Source organism: Ovis aries, chromosome 8, assembly GCF_016772045.2.
Source record: "Ovis aries strain OAR_USU_Benz2616 breed Rambouillet chromosome 8, ARS-UI_Ramb_v3.0, whole genome shotgun sequence".
NCBI lineage: Eukaryota > Metazoa > Chordata > Mammalia > Artiodactyla > Bovidae > Ovis > Ovis aries.
Window position 1 is genome coordinate 28,726,110 of NC_056061.1, and position 16,732 is coordinate 28,742,841.

The window sequence follows — 16,732 nt, forward strand, 5'->3', positions numbered from 1 at the left end:
GCATCACCGACTCAATGGACAAGAGTTTGAGTAAACTCTGGGAGTTGGTGATGGACAGGGAGGCCTGGAGTGCTGTGGTTCATGGGGTCGCAGAGAGTTGGGCACGACTGAGCGTCTGAACTCAGCTGAACTGATGGTGTTAGGAAGTGTTCTAAGTTCATTCTTTTACATGTAACTGTCCAGTTTTCCCAGCACCGTTTATTGAAGAGGCTGTCTTTGCAACATTGTATATTCTTGCCTTCTTTGTCAAAAATAAGGTACCCATCGGTACATGGGTTTATTTCTGGGCTTTCTATCTTGTTCCATTTGTCTGTATTTCTGTTTTTGTGCCAGTACTATACTGTCTTGATGACTGCAGTTTTGTAGTATAATCTGAAGTCAGAAAGGTTGATTCCTACAGCTCCATTCTTCTTTCTCAAGACTGCTTTGGCTATTTGAGGTCTTTTGTGTTTCCCTATGAATTGTAAAATTTTTTGTTCTAGTTCTGTAAAAAATGACATTGGTAATTTGATAGGGATCACATTAAATCTGTAGATTGCATTTGGTATTATTTTCATTTCCACAATATTGATTCTTTCTACCCAGGAATATGAAATATCTCTCCATCTGTTTATATCATCTTTTATTTCTTTCATCAGTGTCTTATAATTTTCTGTGTACAGTTCTTTTGTCTCCTTAGGTAAGTTTATTCCTAGATATTTAATTCTTTTTTGCGATAGTGAATGGGATAGATTCCTTAGTTTCTCTTTCTTATTTTCCATTGTTAGTATATAGAAATGCAAGTGATTTCTGTGTATTGATTTTGTATTCTGAAACTTTGCTAAATTCACTGATTAGCTCTAGTAATTTTCTGATACTATTTTTAGGGTTTTCTATGTAGAATATCATGTCATCTGGAAACAGTGAGCGCTTTACTTCTTTCCTGATCTGGATTCTTTTTATTTCTTTTTCTTCTCTGATTGCTGTAGCTAGGACTTCCAGAACTATGTTGAATAATAGTGGTGAAAGTGCATACCCTTGTCTTGTTCCTGATCTTGGGGGAATGCTTTCAGTTTTCACCACTGAGAATAATGTTTGCTGTAGGCTCATTATATATGGCCTTTACTATGTTGAGGTAGGTTCCTTCTTTGCCCATTTTTTGAAGAGTTTTAATCATAAATGCGTGCTGAATTTTGTCAAAGGCTTTTTCTGCATCTATTGAAATTATCATATGGTTTTTATCTTTCAGTTTGTTAATATGGTATATCACATTGGTTGATTTGTGTATATTGAAGAATCCTTGAATTCCTGGAATAAACCCAACTTGATCATAGTGTATGAGCTTTTTGATGTGTTGCTGAATTTTGTTTGCTAAAATTTTGTTGAGGATTTTTGTATCTATGTTCATCAGTGATATTGGCCTATATTTTTCTTTTTTGTATGTTGTCTTTGTCTGGTTTTGGTATCAGGGTGATTGTGGCCTCATAGAATGAGTTTGGAAGCATCCCGTCCTGTGCAATTTTTTGAAAGAGTTTTAAAAGGATAGCTCTTCTCTAAATGTGTTTAAATAAAATTCTCCTGTGAAGCCATCTGGTCCTGGGCTTTTGTTTTGGGGGAGATTTTTGATCACAGCTTCAATTTCAGTGCTTGTAATTGGGTTGTTCATAATTTCTATTTCTTCCTGGTTCATTCTTGGAAGATTGAACTTTTCTAGAAATCTGTCCATTTCTTCCAGATTATCCATTTTACTGCCATATAGTTGTTCATAATAGTCTCTTATAATCCTTTGTATTTCTGCATTGTCTGTTGTAACCTCTCCTTTTTCATTTCTAATTTTATTGATTTGATTCTTCTCTCTTTTTTTCTTGAATCTGGCTAAAGGTTTGTCAATTTTGTTTATCTTCTCAAAGAACCAGCTTTTAGTTTTATTCATCTTTACTATTGTTTCTTTCATTTCTTTCTGCTTGGATCTGTGATTTCTTTCCTTCTACTAATTTTGGTGTTTTGGGGTTTTTTTTTTTGTTCTTCTTTTTCCAGTTGTTTTAGGTGTAAAGTTAGGTTATCTATTTGATATTTTCCTTGTTTCTTGAGGTAGGACTGTATTGCTATAAACATCCCTCTTAGAACTGCTTTAGCTACATCCCATTGGTTTTGAGTTGTCATGTTTTCATTATCATTTGTTTCCAGAAATTTTCTGATTTCCCTTTTGACTTCTTCAGTAACCTGTTGGTTATTGAAATGTGTTGTTTAATCTCTATGTGTTTGTATTTCTTACATCTTTTTTCTTGTACTTGGTATCTAGACTCATAGCATTGTGGTCAGAGAAGATGCTTGATATGATTTCAATTTTCTTAAATTTACTGTTTGATTTGTGACCCAAGATGTGGTCTATCCTGGAGAATGTCCCATGTGCACTTGAGAAGAAGGTGTATTCTTCTGCATTTGGATGCAATGTCCTGAAGATATCAATGAGATCCATCTCATCTAATGTATCATGTAAGATTTGTGTTTCCTTCTTAATTTTCAGTTTTGATGTTTGGTCCATTGGTGTGAGTGGGGTGTTAAAGTATCCTACTATTATTGTGTTACTGTCAATTTCTCCTTTTGTCTGTTAGTGTTTGTCTCATGTATTGAGGTGCTCCTATGTTGTGAAAAGTGAAGTCGCTCAGTCGTGTCCAACTCTTTGCGACCCCACGGACACCATGTTCCTCCTTCCATGGGATTTTCTAGGCAAGAGTACTGGAGTGGGTTGCCATTTCCTTCTCCATGTTGGGTGCATATATATTTACGATTGTTATGTCTTCCTCTTGGATTGATCCCTTGATCATTATGTAGTGTCCTTTCTTATCTCTTGTAATCTTCTTTAAGGTCTATTTTGCCTGATATGAAGATTGCGATTCCAGCTTTCTTTTGCTTCCCATTTGCATGAAATATATTTTTCCATCCTCTCACTTTCAGTCTCTACGTGTCTTTAGGTCTGAAGTGGGTTTCTTGTAGACAGCACATATATGGGTCTTGTTTTTGTATCCATTCAGCCAGTCTGTGTCTTTTGCTTGGAGCATTTAATCCATTTACATTTAAAGTAATTATTGATATATATGTTCCTATTGCCATTTTCTTAATTGTTTGGGCTTGATTTTCTGGATCTGTTTTCTCCTCTTGTATTTCTTGACTATATAAGTCCCTTTAACATTTGTTGTAAAGCTGTTTTGGTGGTACTGTATTCTCTTAACTTTTGCTTGTCTGAAAAGCTTTTTATTTCTCCATCAATTTTGAAAGAGATCCTTGCTGGGTACAATAATCTTGGTTGTAGGTTTTTTTCCATTTTAGTACTTTAAATATATCTTGCCATTCCCTTCTGGCCTGTAGAGTTTCTGCTGAAAGATCAGATGTTAAGAGTATGGTGTTTCCCTTTTATGTTACTTGTTGCTTCTTCCTTGTTGCTTTTAATATTCTTTCTTTGTATTTAGTCTTTGTTAGCTTGATTAATATGTGTTGCGGCATGTTTCTCTTTAGGTTTATTCTGTGTGGGACTCTTTGTACCTCTTGGAGTTGACTATTTCCTTTTCCATGGTGGGGAAATTTTCAACTATAGTCTTTTCAAAATTTTTCTCATACCCTTTCTTTTTGTCTTCTTCTCTGAGACCCCTATAATTCGAATGTTGGTGTATTTGATATTGTCCCAGAAGTCTCTGAGACTATCTTCAGTTCTTTTCTTATACTTTATTCTGCTCTTCAGAAGTTATTTCCACCATTTTATATTCCAGCTGACTGATTCATTCTTCTGCTTCAGATATTCTGCTATTGATTCCTTCTAAAGCATTTTTAATTTCAGTAATTGTTGTTTGTCTCTGTATGGTTATTCTTTAATTCTTCAAGGTGTTTGTTAATTGATTCTTGCATTTTCTTCATTTTGTTTTCAAGGTTTTTGATCATCTTTACTATCATTATTCTGAATTCTTTTTCAGGTAGTTTACTTATTTCTTTTTTCATGTTTCTAGTTTGTTCCTTCATTGGTGTAGTATTTCTCTGCCTTTTCATTATATTTTTTTAACTCATTGTGTTTGAGGTCTCCTTTTCCCAGGCTTCAAGGTTGAATTATTTCTTCCTTTTGGTTTCTGCCCTCCTAAGATCGGTCCAGTGGTTTGTGTAAGGTTCATATAGGGTGAGATTTGTGCTGAGTTTTTGTGTGTTTGTTTTTCTTCTGATGGGCAAGGCTGAATGAGGTGGTAATCCTGTCTGATGATCTGGATTGTATTTTTGTTTTGTTTTTTGTTTAGATGAGATGTCCTGCACAGGGTGCTACTGGTAGTTGGGTGATGCTGATTGTTGTATTCAGGTGGTTTACTTTGTGTGAGTTCTCACTATTTGATACTTCCTAGGGTTAGTTCTCTGGTAGTCTAGGGTCTTTGAGTCAGTGCTCCCACTCCAAAGGCTCAGGGCTTGATCTCTTATGTTTTGTAAACAATGACATTGCTGACCTTGGTAGCACTTGGCCTGCACGCCCACTTGGCGATGGGCCACTTTTGTCTGTCTTAGTGTATCAGTAGTCTTTGAGGACTCCTTGCCTCTGCTGCCCAGAGAGAATAAACACGTCTGCAGCCCCCACAGCTCCTCGAGTCTTCTTCCAGCTTCCCTGGTTGCACGTTATGTACCCAGTGTGCTGCTGCACAGCAGCCAAACCGTAGCTCCCTCCATCAGTGCTAGAAGGCGGGCGCCACACTGACGACACATGTCATTCTAAATGGGACTCCTGCCTGTTCAGTGTCTACGTCACCTGCCTGTGTCCCCCACCACCACACCTGTCCTCCCAGGAGGACAGCACAGCGCCCAGTACACTGGCCCAGGTGTTTGGCCTGCTTTTCTTTCCAGTCCAGAGCTGCTACAACCAACAAAGAGCACCTTCTTCTCCTGTGACCAGCTCTTGGGAAAAGCAAAGTCTCCCCAACTCCTCTCTTCTACCTCATCCCTCAAAACAAGCAAATCAGCAATCAGCTCCTCTTTCAGAGAACTTACTGCTAATTCCTCTGTGGAAATGGACGTCAGGCACTGAAAATGATGAGCAGGAAGAAGCTGGGGAATCTCCTCAGCTCTCCAAGGCTCTCTCTGATTAGAGCCTGACATTCTCCTTCTTACATGGCTGGCAGGAGCTTCTTCCAGTTGGTACTGGATACTGAGAAAACCTGTAGAGATCAGAGGAAAAATTAAATTTGATCTAGCTTACCTGCTGGATGAACTCATCAACAGAATTCTTAGCTATTGTGTAGGTACCTACCCAGGATGGCAAACTCTGCGACCTCTCTACCCCATGTCCAAAGCAGACTTGGCTTAATCACGACTTCTTTCCTGGTGAGCCTGGATGCCGCCCAGAATGCTTCTTAACAAGGTGCTAGAGGCAACCACTAGAAACTCTTTGGATTAAGCCTGTGAGATAGACTTAGTTGTCATTTCTGTCCCACCCTGTCCCATATCCTGATTGCTCTGTTGTATCCACCTTGCAGGAAAGCTTGACTTCTCCTCTTGTCTTAAGAACAAGAGAGAAGCATTAGCTTTCTTGACCCTCACCTCCACTGGAGTGTGTCAGGTCTCAGGTTTTTAGCAGATCTCAACATTTACCCAATTAGTTTGTGCATATGAATTAGTCAGGGGCTAACTACATGCCTATCAGAAATTTGAGACATTGGTCTAAATGTGGGCAAAGGAGTTCTTCTGTGTGGATGGGACATTTTATTCAAGTTAATGGAGTGGCCAATGGGCCCACTTTCTGCTAGTTCCTCATCAGAAGGCCTGTGAGCCTGGCAGCTAAGGCTCCTCACAGGTAGGAGAGGGAGGAGGTGATTGAGGCAGTGGTTTTCTTCATGCTCGTGCCCTCCTCTGTGGCCTTTTATGAGGCACTTGGAAGAGTGCACACATCTAATTTGTTTTCACACAGACAAACGGTAGGGTTTGGGGAGCTTGGAGAGATTTCCTATGCCGCTTGCTCAGACATGGGTCTTGTTAGCACTGACATACTCTGACAAGCCTATCTTCTTACAATGGTGTAAATCATCTGAAGGCAGGGAGCTGTGGCTCTGGGGAGAAGAGCATTTCTCATGTGAACATGGGAATACAGGCATCCTGTACACCTAGGCATGTGGTTGTAAGAGGACTTAGAAAAACCTTTCTTTCCCCAAACTGCCCAGCTGCCACTGTGGCACACATTTGAACCACTGAAGCATTATTTGGGGGAAACGAAGTCATAACTGAAGGAGAGCATCACAGATTAGACGGTGTGAATCACACATACATCTCTCTGGCCAGCCTCTGGAGTTGAAGCCCAGGGGGTGTGGCTGAATTATCAAGCATGCGTCCTGTGACAATGACTCAGGTTCATTGGACTGGCCACCTAAATGACACGATATTTCTGGAAACTTGGAACTCCATCGCAGAACATGAATTACTGCTATGAGCCAAACTCTATGCCTCACTTATATCATAAATCAGCCGGAATGAAGTTAAAAGTCACCACTCATAATGTAAACCTATATCCAGAACTGAGACGTGGTTTTGATTTAAGACATACCATAGTCCTGAGAAGAGTTCAGACTACTAAACACCAGGGATCACTTGACTGTATCTGATTAAAGACGAACTGTGGGCCTCTGACTGTATATTAGGATCTGGAAAGGGGGGTTTGGACTGTTTTGTATTTCTGATAAGTATCTTCATGTTCAAACAGCTAAAAACATTTGCCATTTAAAATTTTCATGCAGCAAAATACACCACGTACTGATTTCTGAGGCAATGGTTTAAAAATGAAAAAAAAAAAAAAACCACAACTAAACACTCCTCTCTTAAGGTAATGCCTGGGCCTGATTCTACATATTTGACATATTCCAAGTCTTTAATCCTTTTAACTTTTAAAAAATTTCCAGCAAAGTATTTACTTAAATGCAAAATATCATAAGGCTTAGGTTCCTGATTCCAGTATGAAAGAAAGTCCTTCTAGGTTCACTGTTGTTTGCCAAGCTGCAATGATTGACACATGCTGTGACTAAAAAGGGCCTCATCTTCCCTGTTTCAGAGCATCAGCTCCCTCCCCCTCCTAAGCCCTTGGTTTTCTGCAGTGACTCACTATCCTTCTCCTCATAGGCCTCTCCCCTTCCTGCAAGTGAGCCTTTGAAATTCCCATTTTAAGGGGTAAAAATAGAAGGAAAAAAAAAGAGAATTCTGCCAAGAGAAAGAGTCCTCTCAGTATATCTTTAACAGGACTACCTTAGCCTTCATTCTGAAGCTCTTGAGAACATAGGACCATTTCAGGGGAACTTTCTAAGCACTAGAAACCATTCCATCTGCCTTCTTACCTTCCATTCCTAGACACTAGTGAGTCCTGACTGGCATCTTCCATCTCCCCAGGCTGCATTCTCTGGCTTTTCTTTGTGTTTCTCTGCCAAATGGGTCCTGAGTCTCCAGAAAAGTTGGCTCCTTTTTCCATCCTGGTGTATAACAGAAAGAATGGGGAAAAGAGAATTTATTGAAAATGAATCCCAGACAGTTCATTCCTGGACCTGGCACTGACTCTCTCTGTGGTACTGAGAAGTTCAGGGCCAGTGTCTCTGGTTTCACTTCCTCATATCACATAGGAGGGACCAGAAGACCTCCAAGGCCCCACCCAGCTCTAGCAGGAGAGAATCTACCCTCCCACAGCAAGCCCTGGAACTGGGCTCCACGGAGGATCTCTCTTAGCTGGGGCCAAGTGGCTGGTTCTGCTCTGAGAATGTGGTGGGAGGGGCAGGGAGGGGGAAGCTCAGAATTACAGCAGTAGGTGGGGCAGTCAGCTAGCACTTTGCAAAAGGACAGATAGAACAGTAAGGAGGGAGGAGAGCAAACACTATAGGCTTCCCTGGTAGCTCAACTGGTAGAGAATCTGCCTGCCATGCAAGAGACCAGGGTTTGATCCTTGGGTTGGGAGGGTTCCCAAGAGGAAGGCGTGGCAACCCACTCTAGTATTTTTGCCTGGAGAATTCCCATGGACAGAGGAACCCAGTGGGCTACACCAGTCTGCAGTCAATGGGGTTGCAAAGAGTTGGACAAGACTAAGCGACTTTATATATATATATGTATATGTATATGTATATATATGCACCCTCTCATATGTGACATCTAAAATTACCAAACTCATAGGAACAGAGAACAGATTGGCAGTTGCTAAAGGGAAGGGTGTGGAAGTGGGGAAAATGGGTGAAGATGGTAAAAAGGTTTTTATAAACTTTCAGTCTTAAGATGAGTAAGTTCTAGGGATGTATTATATAGCATGATGACTATAATTCACAATACTGTATTGTATATTTGAAAGTTGATAAGTATATATTCTGAAAGTTCTCATCACACACACAAAATGTAATGATGTGAGGTGGTAGATGTATTAACTTACCTTATTTTGCAATATACACATAAATCAAATCACTACCTTGTACACCTAACCTTACATAATGTTGTAAGTCAATTATATCTCAATAAAGCTGGGGAGAAAATAAGGACAAACAATGGGTGCATGGAAAGATGTTCAACATCATTAATCATCAGAGAAGTGCAAATCAAAACCACAAGGAGATATCACCTGAGACTTGTTAGAATGACTGTCATCAAAAAGGACACATAACAAATGTTGGCGAAGATGTAGAAGAAAGAAAACCATTGTACATTGTTGGTGGCAATGTTGGTGTAGCCTCTTTGGGAAACAATATTCAGATTCCCGAAAAAAACTAAAATTAGACCTACCTATGACCCAGCAATTCCACTTCTGGTCATACATATCTGAAACAAAAGTACTAATTCAGAAAGCTACATGCACCCCAATGTTCATGCAGCATTATTTATAATAACCAAGATATGGACCTGGATAGCATATTAAAAAGCAGAGACATTACTTTGCAAACAAAGGTCCATCTAATCCAGGCTATGGTTTTTCCAATAGTCATGTATGGATGTGAGAGTTGGACTGTGAAGAAAGCTGAGCACTGAAGAATTGATGCTTTTGAACTGTGGTGTTGGAGAAGACTCTTGAGAGTCCCTTGGACTGCAAGGAGATCCAACCAGTCCATCCTAAAAATCAGTCCTGAGTGTTCATTGGAATACTCCAATACTTTGGCCACCTGATGCGAGGAACTGACTTATTTGAAAAGACCCTGACACTGGGAAAGATTGAAGGTGAGAAGAAAAGGGGATGATAGAGGATGAGATGGTTGGATGGCATCACCGACTCAACGGACATGAGTTTGAGTGAACTCTAGGAGCTGGTGATGGAAAGAGAGGCCTGGCATGCTGCATTCCGTGGGGTCACAAAGAGTTGGACACAACTGAGTGTCTGAACTGAAGATATGTAAACAACTTTAGTGTCCATCAACAGATGAAAGGATAAAGAAGATGTACACACACAATAGAATACGACTCAGCCATAAAAAAGAATGAAATGCTGCCATTTGCAACAACATACACGAACTTGGAGGCTATTATACTTAGTGAAATAAGTCAGAGAAAGATAAATACTGTATGATATTACTTGTATGTGGAATAAAAAAAAAACACACTAGTGAATATAACAAAGGAACAGACTCACAGATATAGAGAACAAACTGGTGGTTACCAGTGGGGGGAGAGGAGTGGGGAGGAGAGAGATATGGGTATGCAATTAAGAAGTACAAACTACTGTGTATAAAATAAGCTATAAGTATATATTGTACAGCACAGGGAATACAGCCAATTTTTTATAATAAGTGTAAATGGAGTATGCGTGCTTAGTCACTTCAGTCATGTCCAACTCTCTGCGACCCCATGGACCATGGCCAGCCAGGCTCCTCTGTCCATGGGATTCTCCAGGCAAGAATACTGGAGTGGGCTGCCATTTCCTTCTCCAGTGATAAAGTATGAAGTGAGTGAAGTGGGTGAAGTGAAGTCGCTCAGTCGTGTCCGACTCTTTGCGACCCCATGGACTGCAGCCTACCAGGCTCCTCCATCCATGGGATTCTCCAGGCAAAGAGTACTGGAGTGGGGTGCCATTGCCTTCTCCAAATGGAGTATAACCTTTAAATGGAATACAACCTTTAAAAATTGCGAATCACTGTCATACACCTCACACATAATACTGTAAATCAACTATACCTCAGTTTTAAAGTATGCTATTTAAAAAGAAGAAACTGGAAAAAAATCAAGGATGAACATATATATGGCACTTCACCGTTCAGAGAAGCTTTCACTTACATTATCTCATTATTATCTCATGAGCAGGATTTCTTAAACAGAAGAAGTAGGTCTCTCTGTTTAAAAAAACAATCCCTCAAGCCTCTTATCACTGATTTAAATTATTTCACTATGTTTCTTGACTATATCCAAACTAAATATAAGCTAGATATGAAATTTAATAAAAACCCCTTAAACTTTATGGCACTTAGGTAAGTGTCTGGTTTTGCTGAAACTAAACTGCCAACACTGATTAAATGGTAGATTTAGTGCGGGTCTGCACTGGCTCCTGCACTTGGCATGGAAGCGCTGTTGGCAGAGGATGCCTGTGCACTGGGTGCATGGTGGGGTAATTGCAGAGCTCTTTTGCCACTTCAAGATCATTACTTCCATATTGAACCAAAGTTCTGCCAGGAGCGAGCCTTGAAAGCCATCTCTAACTGTGGCCATCCAAGACTTCTGCCTCTTCCGCTTAAAGATAAGGTTCATGCCTTGCTGGCCAATTCTGGCTGCAAGCTGTTAGATGAAGACCAGCGTAGAGACACAGATGTGTGTCTGCATGCCTGTGAATGTGGGCTCTGGCTTCTGGCAGGCTTTTCCTGTCACATGCTCTGGGGAGGCCCAGGTCTCCCACCTCACTAAGGGTAACGCCTTCACAGCCTGCAGGCCCCAAAAAGCCAGGAGGCACTTGAGGCTTGGCGGTCACCCGAATGACCCAGAAGTGGCTCATGTGATTTAGGGGATCGTTACTGCAGAACTCTCAGTGCTACATAGACCTGTTGAGAAGCAGTGGTCTGAGCTATAAGATGTCACATTCTGTTTTAAAGCCCTGCTCCTGCTTTTTGATAAGTGTCATCTAATCCCAAGTCACCAAACCTCGCTGCATGTCAATTTTTTCTCTGAAAGATGGAAACATTAATAACACCTGCTCATCTAATCTTACAGGATTGCTACAGTGCAGTGGTTCTCAAAGTGTGAACCTCAGAACAGCCCAGAAGCAGCACCTGGAAATGAAAAATGCAAATTCTTAGGTTCCACCCCAGACCTACAGAATCAGCACTTGTGGGTTGTGGGCAAGCAATTTGTGTTTGAACAAACCCTCTAGGTAATTCTGATGCCTTCTAGAGTCTGCTAAAAAGAGGGGATAATAAAGGCGAATAGCATCTGCAAACTGCAATGCCTGTGTCCTCATTCTGAGAACCACAAGTCTCCAGAAATGCTGGTGGCTGTTCTGCTACCCAGGCTCTCGTTAAAATACAAATAGCCCTCAGTATTTGTATAACAGTTGTCAGTGGCTCCCAATAAGCATGGAAGGCAGTTAGGTGAGAATAACCCTTTCCAGAAGACTGAGAGTCTCCATGGCAGACAAGGCGGAGGGAGAAAGGAGACAGGGGTTTGGAGCTGCACAGATGGAACATATTCCAGCTCTGCCACTTACCAGCTACATGACCTTAGGCAAATTACTTAGACATTCTAATGGTGCTAATGACCTCCAAAGGGTTACTGAGATTAAATGACAATACATGCTAAGCACTCAGCTCAGTGCATGGCTCGCACAGGAATTCAATACATGACACCTATCTTAAGTAACAGGCTGTCCAGGCTGTCTGAGGTTCCCACCAGGACGAGTCCTCTCTCCCACATTGCTCAAGCTCCTCCCTACCATCCTGTCTCTTGGCATACTCATCATCACCAGCCACACCCTCACCCTTTCTTCCCTGGAGCTTCCTGACCTTAGACTTAAGACTGCCACCCTAAAGTGTCCCAGAAAGGTTAACCACCAAGAAAGGAAAGGGGGCATTTCCCAGAATGGCATAGCTGCCTCCAAAGACAGGTCAGGCCATGCTCTGAAACCTGAGAGATGGCAGGCAACCCATGGAGAAAGTCTTTCCTCTGCGTCCATCCCCTTCTCTGACCTGGAGGTGTGGCAGGTACAGCCTGAGTTGGGCAGAGTGGACAGGAGCCGACCCACAGCCTTTGTCCATTGTTGACCCCGCCCACCTAGGGTTTACTTCTCAGGTGGCTCCCACCTATCTGCGCAGGTTCAGACCTCTGAGATGGGTCATATGAACTCATCTCATCTCTCTGGGATGACTCAGGGTCTGTTGGCTGAGAGTCGCTCTCAGTCCCCTCCCAAAACTGACAGGAGGTCAGATGCCTTCTGGTTTAGTAAGGGCACTCCTTGAGGCTGCCTTTTGTCACCCGTCCAGAGTGGGAATTCTCCTTTTGTGAGCAGGGAGCCACACCCTTCCCCAGAATGGGGGGTGGGGTGGGGTGGTCTTTCCAGGTGGCACGGAAGCAGGGCCGGTTTCGCAATGGCCAGCCCACAGGTAATGGACCAAGGGCAGGCCTAGCCCCGGCAGCTGAATGGGACACGGCCTCCTGAACCTGCTAGGTCAGCCCTCCCCAGGCCTCCCTCCTGGGCTGCACCTGCTTGGTGCTCCACCCACAGGAACAGCGGGGGAGAGAGGCTACAGCCGGCAGGGGAGGCAGAGGGATGACAGAAGAGCTGGGGTAACTGAGTGCTTGATGATGCCTGCCAACCAAACAAAGCTGCAAACCGGCCAGGCGGAGCTGGGCCACTCCTGATCATCCAGCTCTCCCCTGAGAGCCCCAGAGAAGCCAGACTGCCATGCAGTGTCCCCTAGTTCACACACATGCTCACGCAGTGTCTCACTTTTTTTAAACCTACCAGCCACAGGAAAGTAGTATGAACCTTATCTGCATCTCAGGATGGTTAAGGGCATGTCTAGGTTATATGAGGATAAAGAAAAGAATTTTGGACTCAATCCCATGAGGTCCAACTCCAAAACCTGTCCATTTTCTACTAAGCCACTGGTTTTTAAGCTTCTTTTGAAAAAAAAATTTGAACATTGAAAAAGAATATGAAATTCTATGTTCCTTGCTATACTATCTTTGCAACTTTCTAGAAGTCTATAATTATTCCAAAATAAAAAGTTTTTAAAAACCTATGTGAGGCCTCAATGTGTAGAATGTATCAAGGAGATACTATCAGAAATCAAGAGCATGGCTCCCCTTTTGAGGGAAGCGCTGAAAAGGAGCACCAGGGGGCTGGAAACGTTCTGCTTCTAGAGCAGGGTTGGTTCCACACGTGCACAGAGTCTGTAAAATCTCATTGAGCTGCACACTCTGGATAGGTGCCCTTTTCTATGTAAATGTTAAAAATCTTTAAAACTTAAAAATGTACTGAAGTGGAGGTACTCTGGTTGAACAGGAAGAGAGGTTGGAATTTGCTTCTCCCTCCTTCCTCTCAACCCCTTGAACACCCCAGGGTTCTGTGGAAGGCAGGTTGGAATCTGGGTCCCAATTCCTGGGTCAGAGGACTGCAAGTCTCCAGGGTTGGCTCTGACCGGGTTGTCCGAGTGCCATTTCCCATTGTTGTTGTTGATGTTTAGTCACTGAGTCATGTCCGACCCTTTTACGACCCCTTGAACTGTAGCCCACTAGGCTCTTCTGTCCATGGGATTTCCCAGGCAAGAATACTGGAGTGGCTTAGCATTTCCTTTTCCAGGGGATCTTCCTGACCCGGGGATCGAACCAGCATGTCCTACATTGGCAGGCAGATTCTTTACCACTGAGCCACCAGGGAAGCCCTGGGAAATGGACATGTCCATTCAAAGGCACGTGAAGAAGGGCATAATCCCGGATGTGGAGGAGACCCCAAAAGGATGCTGAGTGAGAAAGCAAACTGCAGGCTCTAGGTTTCCCACTTGGATAGGGCAGCCTTACTCTGAAACTGTAACTTAGAGTGAAAGTTCCAAAGAAAACTGGGTTGTTGTGGTTTTGAAAAGGCTTTATGCCTTGAAAGGAACTGGTTCAGACTTATAATCACAGGAGCTGAAAATAATGGCTATTCAATATATTCTGGACATAAAAAGCACCTGACAACATAAAGCAAACAAGCAAACCTCCCTCATGACCTAAGTTGGCCATATACTTCATTTCCACTTGATTTGGCTTTGGTGAAGATTTCTGGGTGGATGGTGCACGTTTGCTGGGCAATGCTTTAGCAGGTTGTTGTTCCCCCTCATGCTTGGAGGATATGGTTAACATTTGTTACTTTAATCCACCAAGTTAATTTTCACTGTGACCTGCCCACTGCTGTACCTGGAATCAGCAGTAGCTGCCAACACACAGCTAAGGGCAGAAGTTAGCCCAGTGTGAGGTTAATTGGACCAAATTGAAGCCGTTACAGCTTAACAGATCTTCTTGGAAGTCTATGGGAGGAATGCTTAAGTGGGCTCCCACGAGACTTTGGGAAGTTTGGAAATAAACTTGCTCTTGCTGTTGACTGTAGCAGGGGCCCCAGTATTTACATGTCAAACAGTCACTGTCCAGGCTACAGTGGAACGAAGCTGTTAGATAAAGGAGAATCTTTTATGAGCTCCCATATCTAGAAGAGGCTACTTCCTGAGGGGACTGCTTGCTGCTGCTGCTGCTGCTGCTGCTGCTAAGTCGCTTCAGTCGTGTCTGACTCTGTGCGACCCCAGAGATGGCAGCCCACCAGGCTCCCCGTCCCTGGGATTCTCCAGGCAAGAGCACTGGAGTGGGCTGCCATTTCCTTCTTCAGGGCATCTTCCCAACCCAGGGATTGAACCTGGGTCACTTTACCGTCTGAGCTAAAACAGTGACTAAGACTAATGGCCCAACTGAGCGGGGGAGGGGAGGTGAGGAGAGGAGTGAGGCATGCAGGTGTCAGGATCTTCTACTTGGTGATGTGGCTTTTCTGGGAAGTTCTTTCCTGTTCAATAACACTCCACTTCACTTCAAGGAAAATGGGGGTTTGTTTCACTGAATTTTCAGGCTCAGTGGAAAATTATTTTTTGGTACATCATTTGTCATTGGAGCACCATATTTTCTGTGATTTCTGCCCAGAGCACTCTGTACCTGAGGACTGCTCGTCTGCAGAATAAAGGCAAGGAGGTTCCAGTTGGTCAAAGGGTAAATAGACAGTGGCAGCACACAGTTCTTGTTTTAGAAGCCAGCCCGACAGAGACAGCCTCCATCAAAGGGCTCATCTAATAAGGAAGGTAATAGCGTGGTCCTTCTGTGCTTCCAGGACATCTGGCTTGTTGGGTACAATTGTAAGAGGCTCATTTCAACACTGACACACTAGAATCTTCCCAGAAAAGAGCCCAGAGTGGTAACATGTCTGAGAGCTGGGTCAGTTACAGAGAAAGGGCATTCACATCCCAGGGAATAGAAGACTTATCTGGGGATAGGGTAGTCCCTGGGGGAAGAGCTCTGACCTCAGAGTTATGGTTCTAATGAGGGATTGTTCAAAACCAAACTCCTAGATAGGGTTTCCCCATGCCCCAGTCACAGATCTAAACACTGCACATACCACGAATTCATTTAATGCTCACAACAGTCTTATGGGGGTGCTAGCTCATACTGTCGTCCTTGTTTTACAGATGTAAAAACAAGTAACTTGCCCAAAGTCACACAGCTATATATGATAGAATTGGAATTCTAATCCAGCTTTCTTACTAGACCAGGGTTTCTCAGTCTTGGCACTATTGACATTTGGGGTTGGGTAATTCTTTGTTGTGGGGGACTGTCCTGTACAATGTAGAATATTTGATAGCATCCTTGATCTCTGTCCACCAGAAGCTAGTATCATCCCTGAGTCATGAAAACCAAATGTCTCCAGACATTGCCAAATGTTTCTGGGAAGGCACAATCCCCCAGTTGAGAACCACTAAGCAAGAGTCTTTGGGATGGGACAGCCTGTGTCATGCTGGAGAGGGTGCCCCTGATGTCCCCTCCAGCTCAATGTGGGGGCCACCAAGGACCTTTCCACCCCAAGACTTTAATGATGCCCATCTTAACAGAACGAAGTTCTACAATGGACCTTGTATCTGCCTAGACAAGTCCTGGCACTAGAGGCTACTTTGCAACATTTCCAGTAGTGATCTTTCAGTTCAGTTCAGTCGCTCAGTCATGTCTGACTCTTTGCGACCCCATGAATCGCAGCACGCCAGGCCTGCCTGTCCATCACCAACTCCCAGAGTTCACCCAAACATGTCCATCAAGTCGGTGATGCCATCCAGCCATCTCATCCTCTGTCGTCCCCTTCTCCTCCTGCCCCCAATCCCTCCCAGCATCAGAGTCTTTTCCAATGAGTCAACTCTTCACATGAGGTGGCCATAGTATTGGAGTTTCAGCTTCAGCATCATTCCTTCCAAAGAAATCCCAGGGCTGATCTCCTTTAGGATGGACTGGTTGGATCTCTTTGTAGTCCAAGGGAATCTCAAGAGTCTTCTCCAACGCCACAGTTCAAAAGCATCAATTCTTCGGCACTAAGTTTTCTTCACAGTTCAACTCTCACATCCATACATGATCTTTAACATTTACTAATTTTATTGCCATCTGGCCCTAAAATGTCTCAAAATGAAGGCCAGGGAGACACAGTTCCAATCTCTGGTCCAGGAAGACTCCTCATGCATGGAGCAGCTAGGCCCATGTACCACAGCTACTGAGCTTCTGCTCTAGAGCTTGGGAGCCAAGCTAC

General features: G+C 43.1%; 1 long non-coding RNA gene across 2 annotated transcripts in view; it reads right to left on the reverse strand.

Annotated features, from left to right (window-relative positions):
- Positions 1–12,192, reverse strand: part of LOC114116191 (uncharacterized) — a 112,848-nt gene extending 100,656 nt beyond the window's left edge. The window contains exons 1-4 of one of the 2 annotated variants that reach the window (XR_009601613.1): positions 12,114–12,192; positions 7,323–7,454; positions 5,255–5,403; positions 4,996–5,162 (exon numbers count right to left, since the gene is read on the reverse strand). This is a non-coding gene — a long non-coding RNA (uncharacterized LOC114116191). Of the gene's footprint in view, positions 1–4,995; positions 5,163–5,254; positions 5,404–7,322; positions 7,553–12,113 lie in introns of those variants that run through there. The other variant, XR_006060602.1, reaches the window with a different exon arrangement.
- Positions 12,193–16,732: the final 4,540 nt, after the last annotated feature.